The following is a 7500-nucleotide window of genomic DNA, read 5'->3' as shown; positions in this document are numbered from 1 at the left end:
TATCTATCTATCTCTCTCTATCTATCTATCTATCACACACACACACACACACACACCCACACACATATACACATACGGGCACACTCTCTCTATCTATCTCTCTATCTATCTCTCTCAACTCACTTAATGAAACATCCCTATCATTTGGAATATTATTGACGACTTAGCAAAGAGATCTTCATCATTGGTATCATAGGAGAAGGATTGCACGACTTGAACCCTATGATTACACGGGCAAACAGATGGATCAGCATACTTGATGCACTCAGTCGTTCCATGTCAGTTGTGTATGATATTGACCTTTAAATGTGATCCACCCCATCAATTTGGCATCATGTCAGGCTGCTGGACGGAATGAATCGATTTGAATACAAGTTTAGAGTTTACCGAATTACAATATCCAATTTATATATATATATATATATATATATATATATATATATATATATATATATATAAATGGTTATTTTTAAGTGGTTAGCCGGGGCGGGATAATGCTTTATGAAACTGATTATATTCTGTTCGATAAATTTATGCGAATTTTGTCAATCGTTACAACATAGATTTCGAAGTCAATTTTCGACGTCATGGTACATCAACAAGTAGGTATCAGGCCCATTTGAAAGACAATTATAGAAGGAATGGGGAGCAGTTTGAAGTCGTGAAGTCTCACCATACTTATTTCCGGTGAAAAAACTTTTTGGAAGTATGAAACTAGTCCTCCAAAAGACTAACAATGAATAAGTTACATATTAAATCCTAAGGTGGGATAACTACTTTAGTACCTAGCAGGATTTATAGACAGAGTTTTCTGATTTTCGGATGGGTGAATGTTATTGACCACCAGCATTTATTTAGGCTAGAAAATAAAATGTCATCAGTTTGAAACCAGAGGATCAGTTGCACAAGGTGTGTATCCAGTCCTCAAAAGGACTAGTTTTACACTTCCAATGAGATTGGAACTCGTATTTTGACATCCCACTTTTGTTTCCTATTAAGTTGATGAAACTTAACTCTTAGTCATAGTTTTAAGACCGCCAATTTAGTGATAAATTATCAATAAATTATACCAGTCAGAATATGAAAATTACTCATAGTTGAGAATGTTGATCTATTTCATTTGATACACAGTTGTTGTATTATTTTACCTAAACACATATTATAATTAATACATAGTGTCGTCAAGGGTACTAATATCATAGCCACACTAATTGGATTCAATAGTCTGATGTCACGTCCGCCCAGCAACGAGCAATTTGGTTCTAAACAAAGAAAATCGGTACTTTTTTATTCTTCATGCAGGCTAGAACATTTCCACATGTCATGTGGTCAGCATGTATAAAAGACAAAACATGATCAGATTTATAATGTTTTCTTCTCTGCATACATTTTTATACTCGGCGGAGAAGTATTTAATTTCATAAGGGCGTCCGCCATTGTTCCGATAGTTTAGAACCAGTTACTAAGTTACTATGCTTCATTACGAGGGAAGTGACGTCACGACTGAAACCCCAGACAACCAGCCCCATAGATCATGAGATTCACTCACTATTTTAGCACAGACGGAGGGAAAAAATGAATTGCGTAGTCAGAGGTCTTGTGAGGCAATTCCTTCATCAGTGTTGACAAATTTTGGGACAAATACTCACAAATTGTGGGGTTGATCGATTGGGCTGTTTGGCATGTACCTACCAATGAAATGTTTCCAATGACAGTGTCATAATATAGATAGTATGCGCTTGGCAAAGAAGCTCATAACATTGCCATCCGGAAGTGTAACGGACCAACACACAAAACTGTGTGTATCCATGAACGTTTAAAGTCGGGTTAATACAGTTCAGTGAGCATTACCCATAAACGCGGATGGCAAAAAACAATAACAAAGACCCGAGTGACGTCATCTTTGAACTATCTATAGTGAAACATGATTACTGAATGAATCGGCTACATGGCATATTCTAAAGGAGGCTAGGGTTGGTCGTCATAAGACACCTTGTGGAAGGGATTCAATTGGATTCAATAATCTGATGTCACGTGCGCCCAGCAACGAGTAGCTTAGTTCTCAACAGAGAAAATCGGTACTTTTGTTTCTTCATGCTGGCTAGAACTTTTTCAATTGTCAATGTATAAAAGTTAAAACATGATCAGATTTATAATATTTTTCTCCTCTAGATACATTTATATGCTCGCCGGAGAAGTATTTCATAAGGGCGTCCGCCATAATTACGATAGTTTAGAACCTGTTACAAATTACTATGCGTCATTGCAAGGGAAGTGACGTCACGACTGTTGAAGCCTAATACACTCCTCGGACAGTCCGAATGTAAACAATGGAAGCTTATGATAAACTCAGCAAACTACACGGAATTACCATCGATGGGATACGTTTAAGTAAAATACTCATTATAGCTCTACATGCCTGATCTATTCTTCTATCACAGAAAACTATTTCAAACTTTTAATATTTATACTCTGATGAGTGAAGTTAATGAGAACTAATAACAACTATTGTACGAAAGAAAATAAAAACGAGCAGAATTTCTATTGTTTGTAAACAACCAGCTATATTTAATTTGTCCCTGCAGGTCTGAGGGTGTGTCACAAATTCGCGATTTGATTGGACAGAAATCTACTGTTTAATTTGCTGAGCTGCTCACTTTACATTGTAAAATTGTCTAAAACTAGCTTACCTTTATGCTTGTATCTCTGAGTTTCGGATCTTATAATTAGGGATAAAATAAAGTGCTTCTATTTACTTTAGTTATTTTGATCCCATTTATTACAATATACTTAGGATAAAAATGGTTCATAAATGTATTTTCTTTTGGAATTTCTTTTAAAATCAAAATGTACTTCGGTCCTCAAGCTTGATTTTTTTGAAGAAGAAAACGAAAAAGAAGAAGAAGAAGAAGAAGAAGATGAAGAAGAAGAAGAAGAAGAAGAAGAAGAAGAAGAAGAAGAAGAAGAAGAAGAAAACGAAAAAGAAGAAGAAGAAGAAGACGAAGTTATAATTTATTGTAAAATTTAAAGTATTGTTTATCGTTTTAATAGTCTTTGTTGGCTCTCTGTGCAGATTAACGTAGATAGTCCTTTCGTAAGTGGTGTGTTATTTCTTCTGTTCGGTATGTCCTAAGAAATTTGATGCTTCTGGCAGCATAAATTATCTAGAATGTATGTCCACGTTGTTAGCTGAAGAACATCAATTGCCCGAAGACTTATTTGTTATTCTTTTTTTAAAGATAAAAAACACTTTTTGTTGTTGTTTATATTAAGCTATTGTATGCATATCATTTCTTAAAAACACGGTCCAATGCTTCAAGCAATTTAACATTTACATATTTTTTCCTCTATTCTTTTCCTAGCTGAAGAATGCCACGTGCCAGAAGCGTTGTTTGTTATTCTTTTTTTAAAGAAATAAAACAAACAAAAATATAACGCTTTTGTTATTGTTTGTTTTAAGGTATTGTATGCATATCATTACTAAGAACACGGTCTAAAGCTTCAAACAATTTAATATTTACATCTTTTTCTTCTTTTCTTCCTAGCTGAAGAATGCCATGTGCCCGAAGCGTTGTCTATTATTCTTATATTTTTTTAAATTAAAAAACTTTCAACTTTTGTTGTTGTCAATTTTAAGCTATAGTATGCATATCATTTCTAAAAACACGGTCCAATGCTTCAAGCAATTTAACATTTACATCTTTTTTCCTCTTTTCTTCCTAGCTGAAGAATGCCACGTGCCTGAAGCGTTGTCTGTTATTCTTTTTTTTTAAAAATAAAATAAATTCTCAGTTTTGTTGTTGGTTATCTTGAGCTATCTTGTGGATAACGTTTCTAAAAACACGGTCCAATGCTTCAAGCAATTTAACATTAACATTTGTCTTCCTCTTTTCTTCCTAGCTGAAGAATGCCACGTGTCGTAAGCGTTGTCTGTTATTCTTATTCTTTTAAAATAAAAGAAAATTCCCACTTTTGTTGTTGTTTATTTTAAGCTATTTTATGCATATCATTTCTATAAACACGTGCCAATGTTTCAAGCAATTTAACAATATCTTTTTTTCCCTCTATTTTTCCTAGTTGAAGAACACCAAGTGCCTGAAGCGTTGTTTGTTATTCTTTTTTTTTTTAAAGAAAAAAACAACACTTTGTTGTTCTTTAATTTAAATATATTGTATGCATATCATTTCTAAAAACACGGTCCAATGCTTCAAGCAATTTAACATTTACATCTTTTTGCCTCTAATTTTCATAGTTGAAGAACACCAAGTGCCCGAATGGTTGTTTGTTATTCTTTTTTTTTTTAATTAAAAAAAAATCCCACTTTTTGTTGTTAATTTTAAGCTTTTGTATGCATATCATTTCTAAAAACACGGTCCAATGCTTCAAGCAATTTAACATTTACATTTTTTCCCTCTTTTCTTCCTAGCTGAAGAATGCCACGTGCCCGAAGCGTTGTCTGCTATTCTTATACTTTTTTAAATAAAATAAATTCCCAGTTGTTGTTTATTTTTTAAGCTTTTGTATTCATATCATATCAAATAAATAAAAACACGGTCCAATGCTTCGAGCAATTTAACATTTACATCTTTTTTCGTCCAAGATCCAACTTGGTAAGAACTCAAGGCATCAATAGATATATAGATTTTCCAATAGTTCTACTTTAGTATTTCCTCTATAACTCCCCCCCCCCCCATCCCCAACAACAACCTGGAGTTAATACGGATCCTACCCCCACCCCCAACAACAACGATTCATGCATTATCGTCCTAGATTTCCCACCCCCCCCCCCCCCCCCCCCCAATACTCGATCTTTCTCAATCATGTCACACCAAGCAAAAATCGATCTCCTCATGATATAGTAATGTAAGATCGTTCTCATCATGACAGCCCAATTGCAAATTGGATCAGAGTCCTCATGATTAATTGAATTGTTAATCCGTTTCTGCAGCGTGAAGTTGGTATAGATTGTTAATTGAGTTGGGGTAACTGGATCGATTACCCGCAGTGAGCATCTTAGTTGTTTTTTTTTTTTGTTGGTATTGCTCTGGGTTGTATGAGTTCATCCAGCAGCAGCTTTATGTTGTTTTGTTTTGTTGCTTTTGTTGTTCATTAACTGACTGTAATTCTTTGCCTGCTATCGAGATATGACCTTATTTAAAGATCCGTCCCCCACCCCTCAAGATGTAAGAAGGGAGTTATTTAATCAAGTACTTTAATAATAATAATAATAATAATAATAATAATAATAATAATAATAATAATAATAATAATAATAATAATAATAATAATAATAATAATAATAATAATAATAAGAAGAAGAAGAAGAAGAAGAAGAAGAAGAAGAAGAAGAAGAAGAAGAAGAAGAATTGTCATGGTCTCAAGTGAGTAAAGAGCTACTCGACTATGCATAAAGATATATGTAGAATGAGGCCCCAGAATTTACTAGTTACTATAAATGAAAAACAATTAACGATTTGTTTACAATGAAATAAAAATAATGATGAAATTTAATTAAAAGAGATAAATAGTGATCGTGGCAGTTACAAATAGAGATATGAATATTTTACGTAACTTATGATAATTTGTCAGGTTCGTAAGTTTACGTTTCCAGGCAGTTGATGGGCTTGGATGATATATTCCTCTGATAACAGGCTCGGGCTCGTAAAATTCCACTTCCAGGCAATTGGTAAGGGGTTATTGTGTAATTCTTTGACAGCGGGCTCGGGTTTGATCCTTGAAGATTATACAATCAAAGTTAAAAGCTCCGGCGTCTTAATGGTGTAGATATAATATCTACAAAGTCCCAAAAGATAAAAATCTTCCAGTATATTATATAAGGAATAGAGCGACTGGCCGTCCGGCATAGATTGTGAAGAGAAGTGAGTGTCGAATGTTAGACCTATCAGCTTTTATAATAAATGGCTACGTGACAGAATGTAGAACGAAAAGTATTCACTAATTAGAAATTAATTCGAGGGAAGGCTATAAAAGAAAAGACGATCTAATATTAGAAGGTAAAGTTTATCTAAGCCTACCGAAATATAACTGGAGTGAGATGAATTCAGTTCTTAATAAAATAAAATTTAATAAGATAATTGTGAACAACCTTTAATGTGACAATAATAATAATAATAATAATAATAATAATAATAATAATAATAATAATAATAATAATAATAATAATAATAAATAATAATAATATAATAATAATAATAATATAATAATAATAATAATAATATAATAATAATAATAATAATAATAATAATAAACAATAATAATAATAATAATAATAATAATAATAATAATAACAATAATGTATAATAATAATAATAATAATAATAATAATAATAATAATAATAATAATAATAATAATAATAATAATAATAATAATAATAATAATAATAATAATAATAATAATAATAATAATAATAATAATAATAATAATAATAATAATAATAATAATACTATTAATAACGATGATATTAATAGAATCTTCTTCAGAGAGCTTCACATTCCACACTGTCAAAATACTTGATTGGTCAGCTATATAATTAAACATTCTTTAAAATAATAAAATTGTACATTTTTTAATAATTGAATCGAAAAAAATAAAATACTTATTTGTTGCTCTATCTATTTTTCATTTTAAAATTTATTATCTTATTTATTAATTTATTTATTTATCGATTTATTTATTTATTTATTTATTTATTTATTTATTAATTTATTTATTTATCGATTTATTTATTTGATTTCTATCCATTTCGTTCGATCACTTCCCACATTCTCTCACTGTACTCGGGTACAAATTATGTGTATCTAGTCTTTACAGCGTTCTACCTGTTCTAAAAAAAATTAATATCGCATTAATGGCGGAAATTTCATTTCCTGCAATTTGAGTTTAGATATTGTCAGACGGGATCCCATATACAGCGCTTTGAGCAGGTTTAGGGGACATTACGCTTGAGAAATACTCATTTTTTTTATAAAGAGGTACTTTCAGTCTCTACAACAATTCTAGCTTTATTTTTCAATTCTGCTTTTGTTGAATATTTAATCAAGAACTGCACTTAAAATGGTTTGGCAGTGTTTATTGGGGGATATTTTTTTTTTTAAATAATTTGAAATTGTATGCATGTTAATGTTACCCTCACAGTAAAAGAAGACAAAGGAGGCCTAGGAAAAGCATTTTAAAAATAAATAAAAGGCAGCTTTCTTGTTTTAGTGATCAAATCCTTAAAACTCCAGATAGCCAATCAGTCGTACAACCATTACGCCATAGAAAGTTGAGATTTCTTTTGATTTTATAAAGGGCAATGTCCACTTAACATGCTCAAAGCGCTTTACAAGGGGTCCCTGGCTTAACATGTAGGACGAGACATTATGACGCCTGTTAGGTGATATTTTTTATTGACAGAGACAACACTGTTAACGGCCAGGTATTCATTTTACATCTGAGTTTACGGTGAATAAATAGCCTTTTCCAAGGACTCAACGATG

The sequence above is a fragment of the Berghia stephanieae genome, chromosome 6, assembly GCF_034508935.2.
Source record: "Berghia stephanieae isolate SIO BIC M18660-M18661 chromosome 6, UCSD_Bste_1.3, whole genome shotgun sequence".
Lineage (NCBI taxonomy): Eukaryota > Metazoa > Mollusca > Gastropoda > Nudibranchia > Aeolidiidae > Berghia > Berghia stephanieae.
The sequence above is the reverse complement of the archived record's forward strand: the minus strand, read 5'-3'. Positions refer to the sequence as shown.